The sequence below is a fragment of the Sarcophilus harrisii genome, chromosome 4 (genome assembly GCF_902635505.1).
Source record: "Sarcophilus harrisii chromosome 4, mSarHar1.11, whole genome shotgun sequence".
Lineage (NCBI taxonomy): Eukaryota > Metazoa > Chordata > Mammalia > Dasyuromorphia > Dasyuridae > Sarcophilus > Sarcophilus harrisii.
Genome location: NC_045429.1, coordinates 143,416,237 through 143,439,665, shown reverse-complemented (window position 1 = coordinate 143,439,665; position 23,429 = coordinate 143,416,237).

The following is a 23,429-nucleotide window of genomic DNA, read 5'->3' as shown; positions in this document are numbered from 1 at the left end:
TTTTTGCATTTAACCACATAAAAATTAGTTCTTATTGTAAGTTGATAAAGAGGCAAGGACCATCTCTTTCTTCATTTGAAGAATTTCTATACACTTTCTTTAGCCACCAAGTACAATATCGCATATTCCTTTTGGCCAGAAATGGGAATTGACATAGACATATTGATGGCCTGTTTTTCTGTTATGTGAGGATGATAATAATAAATATTACTATAATAATATAATAATATGTATTAATCATTGATGATGCTCAAGGATTACATATAGGGAATTGCTCATTTAAAAGCTTTTTGTGACTTTTTAGATACAAGTGATTAAATTAAAAGTAACTATGACCACCATTATGGAGAATAGGAGAATATTTGGTAGGATTAAAGTATGTTAAGCATGATTGTTTTGAGTGATACAAGATAAAGTTCTGTACCTTAGTGACATGTTTTCTGCTTAAGTATTTTCAAACTTTAGCCAGGGAATAGTCTTAAATAAAATTGTGAAGTTGCAGGGGGTAGGGGGTGGGGGGGGAAATAATATAAAATGTGCTAACAAATTTCTGTCGGCTTTCCATGAGTTCTTTCTATGGTTTCATTTAATCGTTCCACAAATATTTTCACAAGATAGGATATGGGAACAGTATTCTCAAATATGCTACTTTAATTTGTCCTTTTATTTACCTGATGTTGGGTACTATAGGTGAAAGAAGAGGTGCATAAAATATTCACTTCATTCATCCATCCATTCATTCAAAGAATTACTCTATCATAGAGAAAATTAAAAGTTAATCTCTGCAACTCTGCAAATAGAAACTCAAGGTCCTTGTCATCTTTATATAGGCTCATTGAACATCTTACCTTGTCAAACAGAAAGAAAGAAGTATTTAAGGTATGTTCTGTGCCCAGCAGCAATCCTACAATCCTAGTTTTCTCTTGCATCAAAACAAATTCTAGCATTTGAGAGAACTTCTAGGTATAACACACATACTCACATAAATTTTCTTCTCTTCTGATTTGACAATCTGGCAAATATCTGAAAATATATAGAAGTCATAGAGGAAATTGTGTATTTTACTTAGAATATATACTGTGAAAATAGTAATTCTTTTTTACCTTTTCACATGGTGGGGTGTGCTTCCTTAGTCTGTCTTTCAATCCCCTGCTGCCACTTCCAGTCAATTTGTGGCTTATGATTTGACCTGTTATTTCTCCAGATTTAGCCATCCTCAGATAACAGAAAAACAGGCCATCGATGTGTCTATGTTTGTCCATTCCCATTTCTGGCCAAAAGGAATTCCCAGACAAATTAGAAAGGCCAGACAACTCCGAAAACAACAAACCTTTTTATTCTGTTCACTTAACAAAATGCTATGTAGCTTAATTGGAGATGCCCAAAGAATCAAGTCACAGCAAGGAAGGGCACTAGTACATCCCACTGCCTTCCCCTTTCTCTGACCCAGAACAAGAATGGGAAAGGGCAGGGAAAGAATGCAACCAAGGATACCATCAAGGAGCCTTGAGCATGATGATTTTCAGATCTCTGTAGGGGAGGAAAGTTCCACAATAGTCTTAGATTCCTTTTTGCATCTCTACTATATGCCTCCAGGCAACCCCTGAATCAGGACAACTCTGCTGTTTTTATAGGGAACTGGAGGGTCCTGCTCAGGAAGGTCTGATGGTTTTTCACTTTAAGGTGAAACTGCAAGGAGTAGTCAATTAGCTAGGGTTCCTTAGAAATGGGCGAAGTGCAGAAGAGAAGAGCTTTTAGTCAGAAAAAAAGGCATAAATGCTTGTTGATAGAAAAAGACTGGTCCTGAAGAAAAAAAAAGTGTTTTTTTTCTAAACTACAACATTCAAGCACTTTCTCGGTTTGGTAGACTCTGCAGGAACTTTGCTAGCATAAGCTTTCAAGAATCCAAGGTTACATTCATTCAACAACACATTACAAAGCACACAAAAAGAGTCTTGTATAACAGAGAGAAATAGTATATACAGATTATACTATTTTATAGCATGTGCCTCTAGATTTTATTATTATTCTTCATTTTGCATGAAATGTGTTTTATTTTTTCTCTGGAATAACTTACTTAAAACATGGATCCAGAGTTATAGCCATTCTGTTTAGAATTGTTACTCAGAAAAATTATTTTGTTATGGTTATGGTTTCTCCCCATTTAAATCTTTTGCTGAAATTTTGATCAAGACACATGGATTTTTAAGTCCTAAAGCATACCACACTCTAAAGCTAAATTCTGATACATTAGCCTGTGATAACACGGGTACTTTTAAAATGAAACACTAGAAAACAGCTTGTCACTTTAATACATTTCCTTTTTCCATGAGACCTCCTATCCAAATCTCAGCAGGCTATTCAGACTCAGGAACCATTAAAAGCACAAATGTGCCTCCTAATCACTTCCTTATCTCAAATGCCCTCCCTGTTCTATGCTTGTAAATGGATGAGCTGTTGGAAACTAACAAAGCTGACATTCTTCTATTGAAAGAAAAGTAGTAAACACAGAAAACAATATGATCTGAAGTGAAATATAATATGATATGAAGTGAAATACTATCTTCTGTCTAATTCAGTCAAGATAGTTATTTATAAATCTGATTTTGTATATATATATATATAATATATATAAATATGTATTATATATATATATATGTATATATATATGTAACCTTTAAAATTTATAGAAATATTGCCTGAAACACGTTTCTTGTATCAGAATATATCAGATTTTCCTCCACTTCAGATAGACTGAATTTTTCCTATGAAGTTCACAACTCCTATGCTTTCCCCTTTAACATGATTTTCTTTGGACACACACAAAAAAAAATTAGAGTTGAGAAAATATTCTTATCTAATAAAAATATCATTAGGTTATGAATCCTTTAAAATTTAAAACAAAAGCAACGAAAGACATTTGTTTTCATTTTTTCATTAATCATATAATAGTGTGGGGAAAATGAGTCCTCTAGACTTAATAGGGTTCAAATCCTGTCTCATCCATTTAATAATTCTGTGATGATATTTGATAAAGCATTCTCTGGGGCTCAGTTTATTGATCTGTAGAAGGAGGTATTATAGTCAATGACATCTGAAGTCCTTTCCAGTGCTAATGGATGATGCTCATACTTATTACTTTTTTGTTTGTTTGCTTGCTTGCTTTTGCTGAGGCAATTGGGGCTAAATGACTTGTCTAGGGTCACACAACTAGGAAATGTTAAGTATCTGAGGCCACATTTGAATTCAGGTCCTCCTGTCTTTAGGGCTGGTTCTCTATCCACTGCATCACCTAGCTGCTCCAAATATTTATTACTTTTTTATAACTTTAAGACTATATCTTGTATATGAATTGTATTTGTAAATTGGTGGTAGAAGTTACTACACTAGGTGTTCTTCATACTAATGAAATACCAGGTCAAAAAAAAATTCAAAGCATGGGATTAAGTTAGTGATAAAAGACTAAACAAAAAATCAGTTCCTGTCCTCAAGGAGTTTACATTCTAATGAGAGAGTAAAACAAGTAAACAAAAAGGGTACAAGCACAATCATTCGAATGAAGATGAAGGAAACACTAACTACTGGGTAGGGCCAAGAAGGATTCCCTGATAAATATAGCACCTTAACTGAAACTTTAAAAAGAACTAGGGATTTCAAGAGATGGAGAGGGGAAGTATTGTAGGCCTGGGAGTGAAGTTGTATAAAATGCACAGTAATAGAATGCTGAGCTCAGGGTAAAGCAAGTAAGCCAATTTAGCTAGATAGTAGTGTGTATGAAGAGGAGTAATATGAAATAATTCTGAAAATGTAGGCAAAATCCAGATTGGAAAAGGGTTTAAATGCCAAGAAGAAATCCTAGAAGCAATAGAAACAGAGGGATAACTAAATGGTACAGTCTGTAGAGTGTCAGGCTTGAAATCAGGAACAGCTAAGTTCAAATATGGCCTCAAACACTTACTAGCTGTGTGACACTGAGCAAGTCGTTTAACCCTCTTTGCCTTAGTTTACTTGATCTGGAGAAGGAAATGGCAGATCACTCTAGAATATTTGCCATGAAAACGCCAAATGGGGATCACAGAATTGTACATGATTGAAAAATAACTGAACAACAACAAAAAACAAAAATAAAATCTAGAAACCAATCAAAGATTCTTGAGGGGGTGGCTATTATGGTCAGATTTATGCTTTCAGAAAGATTAGTTTGGCATATGGAGGATAGATTAGAGAGGAAAGAGAATGGAAGCTGAGAATCCACTTTGGAAACTGTTACTTTGAATGGATGAAAAATGATTGATTAGAACCTAAATTTAAGTAAGAGCTATGTTAATAGAAATAAGGGTATGAACTGGAGATAATTTATAGAGACAGATTCAGTGAGACTAAGCAGCTAATTGATTGGATTTGGGCAGTGAGTGCAAGCAAAGAAGCTGAGAGTCAAGGATGACTCCAAAGTTGTAAATTTTGGGGAATTGGGAGACGGGTGGGTTGACTAGTGAAAAAATGATAGATTACATTAGAAACATATTGAATTTGAGATACTTTATAAGATATTCAATTGCAGATGTCCAACACATAGTCAATGATATGGAAACTGAACTCAGGAGATATGGATTCATTGGTTATCTAGACTACCATGATAATTTACCACATAGAAACTCATGGGAAGGGAAAACAAGGAAAGGAAAAGAAAGGTAAGAGGAAGGGAAGGCAAGGACAGAAAAGTCAAACTTTAGGAATATCCAGGAAGAGGCAGCCAGAAAGACTTTTTTTTTTATTGAAGTTTTTTTTTTTTCCAAAACATACAAGGATAATGTTTCTGCATTGACTCTTGAAAAATCTGATGTTCTAATCTCCACCCCCCTTCTCTTCACTCCCTTCCCTAGGGAGTGTAATTCAATATATGTTAAACACAGTAAACAATATATTTAACATATACGTACATATTTATACAATTATCTTGCTGCACAAGAAAAATCAGATCAAAAAGAAAAAAAAGACAAAGTAAAAATGCAAGCCAACAACAACAAAAAGAGTGAAAATGCTATGTTGTGATCCACACTCAATTCCCACAGTCCTCTCTCTGGGTGTAGATAGCTCTCTTCATCACAAGGTCATTGCAACTGGCCTGAATCATCTCATTTTTAAAAAGAGCTACATACATCAGAATTGATCATCATATAATCTTATAAAATGATCTCCTGGTTCTGCTCATTTTACTTAGCATCAGTTCATGTAAATCTCTCCAGGTCTCTCTGAAATCATCCTGCTGATTGTTTTTTATAGAACAATAATATTCCATACCATTCATATACCATAATTTATTCAGCTGTTCTCAACTGATGGGCATTCACCCAGTTTCCAGTTTCTTGCCACTACAAAAAAGACTGCCAAAAACATTTTTGCACATGTGGGTCCCTTTCCTTCCTTTAAGATCTCTTTGGGATATATGCCCAGTAGAAAAAACTGCTGAATCAAAGGGTATGCACAGTTTGATAGTCCTTTAGGCATAGTTAGTTCTAATTTGCTCTCCAGAATGGTTGTATCTGTTCACAATCCATCAACAATGGACATTAGTCCCACTTTTCCCACAGGCCCTCCAACATTTGTCATTTTCTATTCCTGTTGAGAGGTGTGTGGTAGTATCTCAGAGTTGTCTTAATTTGCATTTCTCTGATCAATAGTGATTTAGAGCACCTTTTCATATGACTAGAAATGGTTTCAGTTTCTTCATCTGAAAATTGTCTCTTCATATTCTTTGACCATTTATCAATTGGAGAATGGCTTGAATTCTTATAAATTTGAGTCTGTTTTCTATATATTTTAGAAATGAGGCTTTAATAAGAATCCTTGAATGTAAAAAATGTTTTCCTAATTTATTGCTTCCCTTCTAATTTTGTCTGCATTTGTTTTGTTTATACAAAACCTTTTTTTATTTAATTAATCAAAGTTATCTATTTTGTGTTCAATAATGATCTCAGGTCCCTCTTTAGTCACAAATTCCTTCCTTCTCCACAGATCTGAGAGGTAAACTATTCTATGTTCTTCTAATTTACTTATAATATTACTTTTTATGTCTAAATCATGAACCCACTTTGACTTTATCTTGGTATACAGTATTAAGTGCGGGTCAATGCCTAGTTTTCTGCCATAGTAGTTTCCAATTTTCCCAGCAGTTTTTGTCAAAATAGTGAGTTTTTATCCCAAAAACTGGGGTCTTTGGGTTTGTCAAACTAGATTACTATAGTCATTGACTATTTTGTCCAGTGAACCTAGCCTATTCCACTGATTGACTACTCTATTTCTTAGCCAGTACCAAATGGTTTTGATGACCGCTGCTTTATAATATGATTTTAGGTCTGGTAGAGCTGGCCATCTTCATTGGCATTTTGTTTCATTAATTCCCTTGAAATTCTTGACCTTTTGTTCTTCCAGATGAACTTTGTTATTATTTTTTTCTAAATCTATAAAATAATTTCTTGGGAGTTTGATTGGTATGGCACTAAATAAGTAAATTAATTTTGGTAGTATTGTCATTTTTATTATATTCGTTCAGCTTATCCATGAGCACTTGATATTATTCCAGCTGATTAGATCTGACTTCGTTTGTGTGGAGAGTATTTTGTAGTTGTATTCATATAATTCCTAACTTTGCCTTGACAGATAGATTCCCAATTATTTTATATTATGGACAATTATTTTAAATGGAATTTCTCTTTGTATCTCTTTCTGCTGGACTTTGTTGGTAATATATAAAAATGCTGATGATTTATGTGAATTTATTTTGTAACCTGCAACTTTGCTAAAGTTGTGAATTGTTTCTAGTAGTTTTTTAGTTAATTCTCTAGGATTCTCTAAAAGAATACCTTTATATCATCTGCAAAGAGTGATAATTTGGTTTCCTCATTATCTACTTTAATTCCTTTAATCCCTTTTTCTTCTCTTATTGCCAAAGCTAACATTTCTAATACAATATTGAATAGTAATGGTGATAATGGTGATAGTAAAGGTGATAGACCTTGTTTTACCCCTGATCTTATCGGAAATGGTTATAATTTGTCCCCATTACATATGATGCTTGCTGATGAGTTTAAATAGATGCTACTGATCATTTCAAGAAAAAAATCCATTTATTTCTATATTCTCTAGTGTTTTAATAGGAATGGGTGTTGGATTATATCAAATGCTTTCTCTGTATCTATTGAGATAATCATGATTTTTGTTAGTTGGTTATTGATGTAGTCAATTATGCTCATAGTTTTCCTAATATTGAACCAGCCCTGCATTCCTGGTATAAATCCTACTTTGTCAAGGTGTATTATCCTGAGGATGACTTTTTGTAATATCTTTGCTAATGTTTTATTTAAGATTTTTGCATCAATATTCATTAGGAAAATTGGTCTATAATTTTCTTTCTCTGTTTTCATTCTAGCTGGTTTAGATATTAGCACCATATATGTGTCATAAAAAGAATTTGGTAGGACTCCTTCTTTTCCTATTTTCAGAAAAACATTTTTTAATGATCTAGCAAAGGAAATAGAAATAAGAAGAATCATAAGAAATTCAAGAAAGAGAGAGAATTGAGGATGAGATACTAGTCAACAATGTCAAATGCTGTGGAGAAGTGAAAAATAAGGACTGAGAAAAGACTATTGAACCTAGCAATGAAGAAATTATTGGTAATCTTGAAAAATTAGTTTAAGTTGCTCAACAAGATTTTAAACCATATTACAAGAGGTTGAGAAGTGAGTAGGAGGAGAGGAAATGGAGGCAACAGGTATTAACATCTTTTTCTAGACATTTGGCTGTGACTAGGAAGAGAAATATGAGATCATAGCTTGAGGGAATGGCTGGGTCAAGTAAAAATTTTTAAAGGATAGAGTAGATTTAGACAGATCTGTTGGCAGCAAAGAAGTTAGCCTATAAGAAGGAAGGCAACAAGTATTTTCAAAGTATCTAGTATGTGCCAGGGACTTTTCTAAGCACTTTATAAATGCTATTTCATTTGATCTCACAATAAACCTGGGAGGTAAGTGATATTGTTATGCCTATTTTACAGTTGAGGAAACTGAGGCAAATAAAGTTAAGTGACTTGCCCAGTATCATATAGCTATTAAGTGTCTAAGTATGGATTTGAACTTAGGTCTTCTTGATTCCAGGCTCAGCATTCTGATATGCTGTGCCACTCTTAGATAAGACTAGAAGGAATATAATCCAGGGCACAAATAAAAGAGCTGAAATTAGCTAAAAGAACCATCTCTTCATCAGATAATAAATGAAACAAAGATAAATAATTTTTTATTAAAGCTTTTCATTTTTCAAAACATATACATGGACAATTCTTTAACATTAGCCCTTGCAAAACCTTGTGTTCCAATTTTCCCTCCTTTCCCCCATGCCCTCTCCTAGATGGCAAGTAATCCAATATATGTTAAACATGGTAGAAATATATGTTAAATCCAATATATGCTTACATATTTATACAATTATTATGCTACATAAGAAAAATCAAATCAAACCTGTAAAAAGAACAACAATAAGAACATGAAGAAGAAGAAGAAAATGCAAGTAAGCAACAACAAAAAGAGTGAAAATTCTATTTTGTGAACCACATTCAATTCCCACAGACCTCTTTCTGGTTGTAGATGGCTCTCTTCATCACTGAACAATTGGAACTGCTTTGAATCATCACATTGTTGAAAAGAGCCATGTCCATCAGAACTGATCATTGTATTGTCTTCTTGTTGCTGCGTATAATGATCTCCTGGTTCTGCTCATTTCACTCAGCATCAGTTCATATAAGTCTCTCCAGGCCTTTCTGAAATCATCCTGTTGGTCATTTCTTACAGAACAATAATATTCCATAACATTTATATACCATAATTTATTCAGCCATTCTCCAACTGATGGGCCACTCAGTTTCCAGTTTCTGGCCACTACAAAGAGGGCTGCCACAAACATTTTTGCACATACAGGTCCCTTTCCCTCCTTTAAGATCTCTTTGGGATATAAGCCCAGTAGAAACACCACTGGGTCAAAGGGTATGCACAGTTTGCTAACTTTTTGAGCATAGTTCCAAATTGCTCTCCAGAATGGCTAGATCTTTTCACAATTTCACCAACAATGTATCAGTGTCCCAGTTTTCCCACATCCCCTTCCACATTCTTCATTATGTTTTCCTGTCATCTTAGCCAATCTGACAGGTGTGTAGTGGTATCAAAGATAAATACTTTAACAGGTAGGATAAAAGAAATGAAATCATGGAGGTCAAACCTCTTGCTTTCTAAATTCCATAGTTATTATGCCCTCAGATCCACACTAAGTGTCCTATGATTTTCAAAAGGATATTGCTGGGTTAGAAATCCAAGGAAGATCATCTTTTCCTATTTCCTACCCCTCCTGCCCTCTTGCCCTGTTTGAGGTGCTGATGACCAAACTCTGCCTGCTGCCCAGCCATCTCTGCAGCTACTTCCTCTTGAGTTCTTTAGCCTTTGTGGTCACCACAACAGCATGCTACACAGCAATCATTTGTTTTAAGTTTTTCTAATATTTCATTATATCTAATCTTGCACATATACTTGACCCTATGAGTGAATGATACATAAAGTTGTTACTTAACTCCTGTTCTGTTGTAAAATGTTGAAATGGAGCAAAACATTTCCAGCATTTCCAGCTAGACATCACCAAATAGTGCAATGTCCTACTCTGCTTTTACAAGTGTCTTTTTCCCGTGGCCTTTTCTAAGAACAAGGTTGGGGTTAGGATTGGCAGATTGCATAGTGTTCCCAAGACCTTCCTATATTGAGGATCAGAGAAAAGATTTCAGTGAGTCTATTCCCATGAATGCTAAGGAGACTTGGGTAGAGTCAGAATTTGTGGTATAATCGAATAGAGATCATCAGCTAGTGACCTTAAAATAGAAAGAACTAAGTTGTAGGATTGCCGGAAATAGGAGCCAATTGGCAACCAGAATTGCTGATCACAAAAGTGAAGAGACTTGAAGTAGTAATGGTCTACCAAGGGAGGGCCAAATCAAAATCAAAAACACAATCAGATCCAAGATATCTAAGAGGAGGTGGAAGACTGAAGCTCAGAAAGTAGTTTTGGTCCTGGGTGAGCAATAGGGTGTTAAGTTAGATACAGAAGGATCCAATTTGCTGCACTTGCTGGCCTCAAGAATGCATTCCAGCCTTAAGCTCAACCATGCACAGCTAGGCCCCACCCTTTAGTTTTGCCCAAATTTCCTTTAGTTGTAGAACTCCCACCTTTACTGCCACCCTCATTAACTCCTTTCAAAACCATTTCAAATCCATTCACTAGGTGGATGTCAACTCAAAAATACGTTGTTTGTGTATAGATTAAATCTTCTCACTCAGAGAGCAGCTGCATTGCCTCCTACTACTAATCCTAGTACCTGTGGGTTCCATTGGCTAAGCCTGGATTTTTGGACACAAAAAAATGAGAGGTGAATGACAGTGAGATGTACTAGCAATAAGGGCAGTGATGAAAGACAAGAATGGGAGCTGAGGCTCTATAAAAATTATTATTTATCAAAAAAGTATTAACCAAAGAATTCCTTTAATGGCTGAGTCCCATTGGACCCAAATGGGAAACAAAGGAATATATATTGTAATTTAAATATATTAAATAATTATATGAATATAATTATATACCTAACCATATTATTATCCTTTATATTATATTTATTATTAAATATTATTATATTATATTTACATATTTTTATATGCATTTTTTATTTTAAATATGGGCACAGACTTTTTTGCCTTTATTTGTACCCCCAACACTTAGCATAGTGACTGGCACATAGTAGATACTTAATAAATATTTGTTAACTTGATTTAACTATAAGCTATTTACATAAAACTCAGAAATGTTAACTAGGATAGTATTTTTAAAATTTTAATAAAAGTCTATTTCTTAACCAATAATTATGAGCTAATAAGAAATGAGTATCACCAGTTAGTGGTTAGTGCTTTGTTAAATAACTAAAGATACCTTTGGGAGTTGAACTTAAAATATGGACCCACACTTACCCCCCAAATCCCTAAATCCTACCATTCTTATTAGCTAGAACTTGCCAAAAATGCTCATAAAAGACACATCTATCTTGATATAGTAAGTAGAATTTTGCAGAATTATGCTTCATTCATCTAAAAACCACATTGTAAATTTTTCAGGCAGAAGCTAAGTACTTAAAGGAAAACATGAGCAAAAGAACTATTTTCTGGTTAAAATTAAGGAAAAGAAAATTTTTTCTTCTAATATACTAGAGGGAATGCATAACAGATGATTCTTGGGAAATTATTTTTCATAGCTTGATCATATTCTATTAGCATTTCAGACAGCAAGATCAGTCTTAATTCGAGTCCCTCACATTTTAGGTTATAATAAAAATAGGATTTTTCTTGGGTATTTTTTCAGTGCATGAAATGTTTAAATGATCTTCAAAGGAAATCAATAATGTTATTGTTACAAAACTGAAAGAAGCTGCTTATAGTTAGGACTCAGTAAAAAAAAAAAAAAAAAAAAAAAAAAAAAATTTAATGTGACTTGTCATAGACCCTAAAAATAGTTTCCACAGACTACATGAAGTTGCAGCTTGACTTTATTATTTGAGTAACATAAGTCCTCCCCCAGATTTACACATAAATTATTTAAATTAGCTCAGGCCTTACCTGAGTAACTTGGAGAGTTAAAAATTGCATTAATTTTGAAAATTTGTTCTCTAATCTTAAATCTTCAAATAATTATTAACACTAAAGCATTATATGTCATGAGAACATGAGTTTAATCAGCAAATTTGAAAAAACTACTTTGAAATGGAAAGTAATCTTTTTAAAATTATTCAAAAGTAATGTTTGGAATCAAGTTAACTTACATAGCTTACTTTGCAGCTTTGTCAGTATTATGGTTTCATCTATGACGGCATTTTCTCCATTAATGCAGATTATAACCTCTTCATCTTTTTAGATTCTTATACATACAATGTATGTATGTGTGTGTGTGTGTGTGTGTGTGTGTGTGTATATATATATATTATAAATCCTCCATAGAAAGCCTACCTGATAAGCTGGAGGGCTTCCCTTAGTTTTTTTAAATAGCTCAGTGGGATAAATATAGCATTCAGACTATGCCTTTCTCATTTTTACTATATTCCTAATTTAACTCAAATTTTGTTCATATGTGTCCATAATGATTTTACATTATTTTTTCTTCATTACAAGTCATCATTACAGTAAAGAGAGATTAAACACATATTACTACATGTCAAGCAGTATGCTAAGTGGTGAGGTTACAAATATAAGAGAACTAGACTGTCTAGCCACAAGGACTTCATATTCTAATGGGAAAAACAATCAGGAGAGTGGAAAACCTGGAGTGAGGAGGATGAAAGCATATCATTGAAGGGGCAAGGCTACTGGTGAGAAGGTGAATTCTAGAAAGCGAATTGAGAAAGGACTGAAATGAGCAAGGGAAATATGGTAATCTCACCAATTCTGAGAATATTATCAAAAACAAGGTATCATCAAAAATGAGGTATCCAACAGGACGAATACAGAGAGGATTGGCGAGACCTACATGAACTGATGCTGAGCGAAATGAGCAGAACCAGGAAATCATAATATACCTCAACAACAATACTGTATGAGGATGTATTCTGATGGAAGTGGATTTCTTCAACAAAGACAAGATCTAACTTAGTTTCAATTGATCAAGGATGGACAGAAGCAGCTACACCCAAAGAAAGAACACTAGGAAATGAATGTAAACTGCTTGCATTTTTGTTCTTCTTCCCAAGTTATTTATACCTTCTAAATCCAATTGTCCCTGAGCAACAAGAAAACTGTTCGGTTCTACACACATATATTGTATCCAAGATCTACTGTAATCTATTTAACATGTATAGGACTGCTTGCCTTCTTGGGGAGAGGGTGGAGGGAGGGAGGGGAAAAATTGGAACAGAAGTTGCAAGGGATAATGTTGTAAAAAATTACCCTGGCATGGGTTCTGTCAATAAAAAGTTATTTAATAAAAAAAATTAAAAAATATTATTACTATGTCCTATAGTCTTTCCTCAGGGGAGCTGCTTTAATAATAAATTAATATAGTCCCATAAAAAAAAATGAGGTATCTCCAAAGTGGATAAGCTTGTGTTAAATAAGTAGATGACAACACCTGAAGTGTGCTTCCTAAAGGACTAAAAATTATTTGTTACACAAATATTAAAAAAAAAAAAAAAAAAAAAAAACTTCACAAGGGCAAAATTGGGAGCTATGACCACTTCAAGTTGAATGGAAAAGATTAGTGAACTACTGATTCTTAGAAGTCTACCAGGTGACACAGCATCAAAAAAATTAAAAGCTAGCATAAGGTTATGCTAAAATATAAATAATGAAGCAGATAATAAGCCCACTTTTCCCTGCCTGTTCATGATATTATGTTTAGCTGTGAGCATCAAATTTTGTATTTTCCTTTTAAAAATTTTTTAAAGCTTTATTGATGCATTTCTTTGACATTATAATACTTCCTCTCCTCCCAAACGTTGAACCTTCACAAAGAAGCAAATGTGACTAAAACAACAGCATATGGCAGCTTATGCAATATGTCACATTTGTGGTCCTACACTACTCTCTCAGTAGAGAGGAGAGAAGCTGTTTCATCAACTGTTCTCCAGAACTAACATTGTCCATTGCAATTAATCTTGGGTTCAGCTGCCTTTTAGTATAATTTTCTTTTAAATTATTGTAGTCACTGCATGCATTGTCCTGCTGGCTCTTCTTTGCTTTACTCTGCATTAGTTCTTATAAGATTATCCATATTCCTCCAAATTCCTTATTTTCTTTGTTTCTTATAACAGAGTTGTGTTCCATTACATCTCTATATTATTTTATGGCCATTCTCCAATTGATGGTTACCTCCACTTTAGCTTCACTTGTTTTTTGGTTTTTCTATCTTGAAAAAAAAAAGGCAAGGACTGGGACAAGTAGATGGCATAGTGGATAAAGCACTAGCTCTGAAGTCAGGAGGATGTGAGTTCAAATCCAGCCTCAGACATTTATTACCTATATGACCCTTGGGTAAGTGAGTTAACCTTTATTGCCTCTTTTTAAAAAAGCAAGTATTACATTTTTAGCAATAATATTGACAAATTGGACTATATCAAAGGGAAGGAAACCAAGATACTGATGAACCTAAAGATCATGTAAAGACTAGTAATATTGAAGTGAAATGGTAATATTTAATTGAGAGAAAAGAAAATTTAGGACAAAAAAATCAATTTAATATATATTTATTGAGTGAACTATGCTAGATCCTGAGGATACAAAGAGAAAAGAAGGAAGGAAAGAAGAAAAAAAGGAAAAATGAAAGGAAGGAAAGAAGAATGGAAGCAAGAAAGGAAGGGAGGGAAGGAGGGAGGGAAGGAGGAAGGGAGAAAGGAAGGAAGGGAAGTGGAAGAAAAAGAAAGTAGCAAAAAAAGGAAGAGTCCTTGTTTTTAAGGAGCTTATGTTCTACTGGAATGTGATGGTTATTTTCCAGTATTTTAAAGGACATCACCATGGAAGATGAATTAGACTTATTCTGTTTGGCCCCAGAAGGCAGACCTAAGAGTAATAGATAGAAGTTATAGAGTTAGATTTCAAGTCAGTACAAGGAACACTTTTCTACAATTATTGTCCAAAAAAAGGAATGTACACTTCAGGAACTAGTAAGTTCTCATCACTGGAGGGTTTCAAATGATTGCAGGATGCTCACAGGTATATTCTGTACTAAATAAACTCTAAAGTTCCTTCCAATTCTGTGGAATTTATGAAATATATATATATATATATATATATATATATATATATATAATCACATTTCAAAGTAGAGTTGTTGTGAATGTTAAATATTGTATCCAGAATAAAGAAGATTCACTGAACTGTGTTCATGTTCAGAATACTGGTTTCTCTTATGATGGAGAGTTGAGTGAGATAGCTATAAGGGGAGGCAAACTAGTAGTAGTTACTTTTAAATTCAGTAGCCAGATAGCAGAGGATTCTCATATTCTCCTTTGTGGATATCAAAAATGTAAACCTATTCTTCACAGAGGCCATCTGCTAAAAGGGGAAAAAAAAATTGTGTTTTTCCTTGAGGACAGAGGGAGAACTGCTGTTAATAGCCTCTCTGTGAACAGATTACTTCCATCTATACTAAAGAAATGCTATCTTTCTACAAAAGTTTTATTTCTTTATTAACTTTTCAGTGAAGTCAATTCTAAAAGTCATGGTTTATATATACCATGCTTAGAATTAGCAGCTAACATTAAAACTCTTCTAGGGAAGGGAAACATCATGAGGATTCATAAATATATCTCAAGGCTGAAGAAACTGGGAGAAATTGGGCAATAAAGGTAAAATGTAAGCAGGTACAAAGTAATAGGAATAAGGAATCCAAATGATTTAAGGTGCTAGAGACTGAATAAGTAATCCAAATGATTTAGAGTGCTAAAGAATGAATTTGATCACCAAAAAAAAAAAAAAAAAAAGCAAGATTAGAACTATAGACTGTTTCCTAAGATATGGCACAATGTCACAAGTATTAATTTGGTTAAAGTTTTAAAAAATTTTAGAAGAAGGCATCAAATAAGGTATTATAAATGAAACAAATCTATCTTTGAAAAAAACTTTGGCAAGTATATGTGGTATGCTGCACAATTTGGTGGGAATATATGATGCAAGGGCACCTTCTAATGGCTCCTTCCTCAGTCTTGTCTCAGATAACAGCAAAACAATGTTGTGCATTCATTATTCAATGAATCAGAAAAGTCTCCTGGCCCCTCCCCTTCTTCCCCTATGGTATCTGTCAACATACAGTTACCCCAACACAGTCCTGGCTCTGCTGCTTACTAGTTTTCTGACTTTATACAAGTCACTTCCTCTCTTTAAGTCTCAGTTTAGTCTTCCATAAATCAAAGGAGTTGATTTCTATTATCTCCAAGGTATCTTTAAGCTCCAAATCCTATAATCCTATGATCCTATGAATTGTTGCTGCTCATCTTGGCCAGGGAACCCATCCAAAATGTCAGAGGAAGGGTCATAAATGGTAAATACTGAAGAAGGAAGAGAGCAGGAGTATTCACCAAGTGCATTACTCTGCATCTTAGAGTCAGTCTAGACAGTGTGGGAGAAGGCAACATGAGTGAAAATGCCAAGAAAAGATTAGACCACCTGGGTCAACCAACTAACCAAGAAGGATATAAGAAAACACAGGTCAATGGGGCTGGGATAGATTCCCTGGAGCATGTAAACAACACTGTTTTGTTTGCTCAAAGACTGTTTTTCAAGCTCACCTGGGCTATTCAGGACTGATGAGCTTTGGCACGAGTAACAACATGCTCATGTGTTTAAAATACAAGAAATATTTTATTTTACTGAGAAAAACTATCTGAGAATTTAGGCACAGGCAATTCATAATTTTACCACTCTTTCCAGTTCCACTTTCCTAGTTCCCCTCACTGTTATCACTAATCCAAAGCCAAAGTTCTTTTTTATCCTTAAATCCTTGATCACTGGGAAAGTAAGATTCTTTCTGTTTAGGTCCCAGAACATAATTTTTCTTACATTGCATCTGCCTGAATTCCAACTCTGTAAGTCCCCTAGATTTTGCCATCAGAATAACTTGAACTCCATTCCCTTCCAGAGGGATTGGAATTCTTGAATGTTACTACTATTAAAGAAGCAATATTCATAGCTCTATGATTCTGGAGCCATGTTTGAATCACCATTTGCCATATGACTAAAAGAGACATATGACTAATTTATACCTCAATGAGTAAGAGACATAGGATTTCAGAGTTAAAGGGGCCCTCAAAAGCCATTTAGTACAACTCTCTCCTCTTATAGATGAGGAAATGGAAGATGCACGAAGGTTAAATGACTTTAAATGTGCCTAAGGTCACCCAGAAAAATAAGCAGAACAGCCCAAGATTTGGTCTCAGATCCTTTGAATCCAAATCCAATGTTTATTCCATTGTATGATACAACTTCCCTCTTTAGTCCTACCTGTATAGGAATAACTTCTATGACACCCCTTGGAAAAGATGACCTTCAGTGATGGGAATATCATTGTTTCCTGAAAGCCCATTTTACTTTTGGAAAGCTATATTAGGAATATTTCCCCTTTTATTGAGCTAAAGGATGACTTTCTATAACCTCTACTCTTAATTCTTCTGTTTTGCACAGAACATAGATATAATTTGCAGAGAATATATATAAAAATATATATAGTATAGAATATATATAGGTGTATATATATTCCTATTTCATATATACATTATTCCTATTTCTTCTGTTTTGCACAAAGTAGAACAAATCTTCATTTTTGTAGATGAGTACTATAATATTCTAATTGAGAAACTAGTGGTTTTAAAGACAGTAAATTATACATGGAAAAACTACATTCAGATGGAGAGTCATAGCCCAAAAGTTATCATTATTTTATACTTTTTCATCCAATTCCTTCATGTAGCAACATGACTTGATTTCTTGTGTTTTCTGAATTCTACCTGTTTCTAAAAGTTCCAAGGTTCTTTAGAATTCTGTTCTTTCTTCAATTTTACCAATGTCAAAAGTTCAAAGTCTATCTTATTTTTAGGTCTCTGATCATTCTGAGTAAACTATTGTCATAAAACATTAGCGTATCAAATTAACAACAATTTATGAAATACAATGTACCAGCCAGACTGCTTCTGTCCATTAGGGAGTATATGTACGTACATACTTATGTATATATATATATATATATATATATATACACACACATGAACATTTATGTATATACACACATATTTTTGTATATGTATATGTGATATATTGTGTTATTTATACTAGCCCTATTCTATACTCCCCTGAGCTCCAGCAATCTCTCATGAACTGCCTAATGGATATTTCTAACAAGATGTCCCATAGCTATTTCTAAATCAACATATCTAAAATAGAACTTACCTTTTCCCCCAAAACCCAGTCCTTTCCAGTTTTTTTAAAATATAAATATATTTATATGAACATACATATCTATATACATAGATAGATATATATATGTATGTATATATGCATGGAGAGAGGGAGGGGAAGAGAAAGTAGAGAGAGGAGAGTGACAAGAAAAAAGACACAGACATAGGCAGAGAGACAGAAAGACAGAGACAGAGACAGAGAGACAGAGGGTGAGAGAAGACAGAGAGGAAAAGGAAAAGGAAGAGGGAGGGAAGGAAGAAAGGAGAAAGGTAGGAGGAGAGAATGGATCATTTATATAACAATGTCCTCTGTAATTCAATTGCACTTTAATCACTCTACCAAAGATAGATGCTGATTATTTTTGTTACAATGGATTCAGGCTATAGGTCCTGCCATATTCCCAAATTCAATCTAATTAACTAATTAGTAAATATTGTCATTAATAAAGCTGGAGAGGATTTTAGAGGTTATCTAGTCCAAACCCTTCATTTTACAGATGAGGAAACTGAGTGTCAGGGAGGATAGGTGACTTGTTCAAAATCATACAGATAAGTAGCAACAGAATTAAGACTTAAAAGCAAATACAAAGCTACTATTCTTTTTACTGCATCACAAAGTAATCTAGGAACTAAAGATTCAACACAAGACACAACATTTAGATTCCATGGAGTCACAGATGGTTTTGGAGGAGGGAATTTTTGCCCCAGGTTCTGATCTTTATCCTTCAGAATTAGATGTTGGTCAAATTTCAGATAGGGACAATTAAAATAATCAGGAGATGTAAAATGAATTTAAGAGATTGTGGCTCCAATTTTGAAAGTTGAGACCTGGAAAGGAGCTATAAAACCACTAAGTCTATGATGGATTGAATATGGATTTGTTCACCAAATTCCACAATATTAGAAGCAAAGGCAAGTATTATATTTTTAGGAGAGATAAAAGTTTTACTTTTTTACTTTACACTTATAATAGTGATGAGGTTTAAGTTTTTAGGCTTCCCTTTTGTAGGGAACCAAATGATAAGGTCTAGATTTAGGGAACCAAAATGAGATTAGGGTTTCTGGTGGTCAGGGAGTTAAATGATAAAGTCTAGTGGCAAGTTCGGAGTTCAGGGAACCAAATGGAGAGGTTTGGCTCCTCTGCACTCCCTTGGGATTCAGCACAAGGGTAGGGAGTTTTGGGGAACTCCCTTCTGGGGGTGCAGAGATTGTCTGTAAAGGTATTTACAAACCTGAAAACCTAGATTGATAAAAAGAGATTTATTATAGGGATTGGGAAGTAAGGTTAGAAATCCTGACAGAGAGGCATAAAGTCTGGTTAGAGAAATAAGTAAGGGTAAAGAGAGGGTAGCACTGGAAAAGAATATTATTCCAACAATAGAGGTTTCCTTGGCATAGCATGACATAGCATGGCATGTTTAGAACCTCTGCAAAGAAAAGATTTTAGATTGACAATTTTATAAGAGGAGTTTTGGCTACAAGCTGAAGAGGGCTAGTGGGTGGAGTTCCAAGTTGGCTCATCTACAAACTGGGTTTCAGCTTGAGCTAGAATTTGAAGAGAATTCAATGAGTTTCTTTAATTCAATAGGGTTGGAATTCAAACCAACCCCATCTAGATAACAGAATGAAACTGCTTGTCTTGTTTCCCTTGGATGGGGTCCCTCACTGAGGCAGAGTTGAAGGAGATTTTCAGTCCCTTCTTCAATAGGACTCTTCTCTTCCCATTACTTTCTATAACCCCAAACATTTATAACCATCATTTGTAGTTGATCACAAGAAAACTTTGATACTTGACTTCTCACCATGTATGATTCATTCAAAAAATCTACTAATTGGATGTGACCTAAAAGAGCTGATAACACAGGATACTATACCTGGTAGACAAAGAGGCAGATTTTTGCCTGTCATAAGATGCACAATTCCAGGTGTCAGAATTTAGTCTAATAAGAGATGGAGCTTTTCTCTACACCAATATAATAGTGACTAGGACCACAGCTTCTCACATGAAATGTAGATCCAACTAACCTAGCTTTTATTAGGGGGGTCCTGGCAATCTGTGTATGTTTTCTTTCTTTTTGTAAATGACCTTGTGAACATCAGAAGATCCTAAAATGCCTATAAATGATAATTGCAAGGGTAAATTCTACTAGAGAAATTTGTAGCATCAACAATTAAGTCTATTGATTTGACCACACAGACTATCTCAAACATCTCATTTCTGACCTAAAAGCTTGCTTTCTTTCTTTTTTTCTTTCTTTCTTTCTTTCTTTCTTTCTTTCTTTCTTTCTTTTTTTTTTTTAACATTCTTTGGTTTCTCTATCATGCTCTCCCCACCTTAATTCTTTTTCAGCTTCCTTTTGTGTATTATCTTCTCCCTTCAGATTATAAACTTTGGAGAGAAAGAGACTATGCTTTTTTGAATCTGTATTCCTAGTTTCTGGCAAATAGCTGGCACATAAGTGGTACCTAACAAATGTTTATTTACTGGTTATATATATATATATATATATATATGCATATATATTTTTAACAAGAGTTTTATTATTTTTTAAGGAGGTCAAGATGAAAAGAAAAAGGATTTTTCTTCATTGAAAAAATTTTTGTCAGACTAAAAGTTTTTTGAAAGCTATTTATATTTCATTCTTTTTAAATATATACTCTAACTACTGATACCACTTTAATACAGCAAACAAATACCATCAAAATTAAGTTCTAACAAGATGCCAAACTTCAGTCTGAAGCTGAAGTCATAACTCTATATTCATAATGAATGTCTGCTATATGGTGATTGGAAAGTTCCTCAGAAGAAGTATCTCTAAATATTAGATACTTTCTAAGCAGGAGGTATCTAAGAAGGTATATTTGTGAGTATTTCCTAAATATAGAGCTGAGTCCTGTCTAAAGTCAGATAGAATAATGGATACATAAATGGGAAATAATTATAGAATATGCTGACATGAAATAATTAAAAGTTCCTGCAGCTCAATACAAGCAGAACTGAGGAGCATTCAGGTGTCTACAACATAAACCACAAATTCTTGGGGATCAAGGAATATATCATATTTATCTCTGCAGCTAAATGACAGCCAAACACAATGCCTTGCATATAGAAGGCACTCAACAAGTCCTTATTGCATGGATAGATGGAGTAAAACCCCATTGTAGCAAATCCAAATCCCCACCTATTTATTTTATTGTAGTATAATTTTGGAAGAGTGAATACTAGACTTACCTCGGTAGGCAGCAGAAATTAAAATTCAAACAAAACTGTCCCCTAGTCTTTCTGTAAGAAATCAACAAGTGAAAAGCAGCAAGAAAAAAAGAGCAAGGTGTCATGCTACAAATGCCTTCATTCTCATTCCTTTCCTTCTTAAGCTTTTACATATTATGTTGTTTTGATAGGTGGTTTTGGAATTCCAGTGAGTTTTTCTTTTTTGGGTAGGGGTATGAATCAGGATGTTTGAGGTACAGAGGAATGAAGAAACTCAAAGGGTAACAGTTGCTGGATGGAAAAGCAAAAATTGCAATGTTTTTTCCACGTCCCCTACAATATAATCAGATGTATTTTTATAGAGAAATGATTATAGGGACATAGCCTAAGAAAGCAGAATAAATCCTCATAATGAATTAATTGTAATTAGGCCAATAGAATGCTATAGCTTCAAAGTCTTAGAAATAATTTTATAGCTTCTATTTTAATGGTTGACAGACATAAGGTAACACTCAACAATATAGAGGACTGGCCATATCTAGAAATGAAAAGCTACTTTTTGGTACAGGGAAGTTGGGATCATTGCCTTCTTGATCTCCATTGAAGGGCTTTCTATTCTGGACATAGACAAATAATCCAAATAGGTTCATTCTGAATAGATTGAGCTCTAATGAGATAGTTTAGGCTCCCTTTTCTCACATTTTGGATCATTACTTATCTTGCCCTGATGCTTAGGAAAAAATTGCACAAGCCTTAACTTTTATTTCATATCTAGTGGCTGTCAAAAGAAATCAGGGAAGGGTAGTAGAAAGGTATCCAATACATAATGTGAATCAGATATGGGACAGGTAATTAAACTCAAAAGAAATGCTAATCAAAAAACACTTATAAACATGTGTAATGGGAGTTTGGGGACATGTTTAGGTCACTTCAGGTGGAGGCACCCATGTAGGAGATATTAGAGATCTACTTCTTGGAGGATTAATACAGGTATAGATATTCTATATTCACCTGTCACATGAGTAGGAATAGCCTCTGTCCATTAGCTATATAGTTAGGACTGTTTGTGTCTTTAACTTTACCTGAAGGTGCATCCTGTAATGAAAGCCTATTTTGTAAAGATACCTTGCAGAGGACTAGGCAGAAAAGAATATCATATCCTTCCCCCTTAAGTCCTGTGGCCCTTAAGAACAGACTTGGAATTTAAAACTTTTTTGTTTGTGCTTTTCAATTCTAAGTAAAGGGACAGAATTTCTAACAAGGGAATCTGAGGCATAAGGACCTTAAAGCCCAAGATTTCAGGCTGGGTTTTGTAACCAGCTCAGCAAGAAAGCCTTGAAAAGCCAAGGTCCATGATGTAAACCCATAGGGGGTGGGGTGAGGAGATTGGAATTGGAATTTGGAAGAACTAAAGCTATGAAAGAATTGAGTTAAATTGTGAATTTAATTCCCCTTTTCTACCCTGGGAGGGGTGGAGTTTAGGGAAAAGCTCACCCTCAAGATATTGAAAGAGAAATATTTATGTTTGCTTTTGTTATACCTTTTAAGTAAGTATGTATTTCTTTGTAATCTAGCTATTAAGTGGTCAAATGATAGTGCTTGAATCTCCTAAATTTAAGGGAATACATTCGATGGAGGCTTGAGCCAATCTCTCACTCCCACACTCCCAATCTCTCGAAAATCCTAGAGAACAATGGGAGAAGACTGAAATGTAACACACAAATCTTCAGGCAGTAGGAGTCAGAGAATCACTCAGATATGCACCAGCAAAAAGACAGCGCAGACATAATAGTTACAGTTATACTTTCCAAGAAGTTGAGCTCATCTAAACCTTAAATAGTTGTGGGGACTGCTGAATAAGCATTTTTACACTTCACCTTGATTCTGCAACATCCTCTTCTCTCTTGGTCATCTGGTTCAAGATCACTAAAATAATCACAGGGAACTCTTCTCCTTGTCAACTATCAGCTTGGATCAAAGGACCAAGGACAGACAAATCTCTCAACATAAAGAGGTTCATCTCCCAGCCTGCACTTAGCCATCTCAAAATTGATACTCATTGCCCTGTGATCCTGAGATCAGGCTCATGTAAACAGGATATGGATTTTAGCTAACCTCTCTTGGGGGCTATTGCTACAGGATGGGGAGGAAGTCAACACTTTCAGTGACCACTCAAAGGAGAGCTACTTGACTGCAGAAGAGACCCCA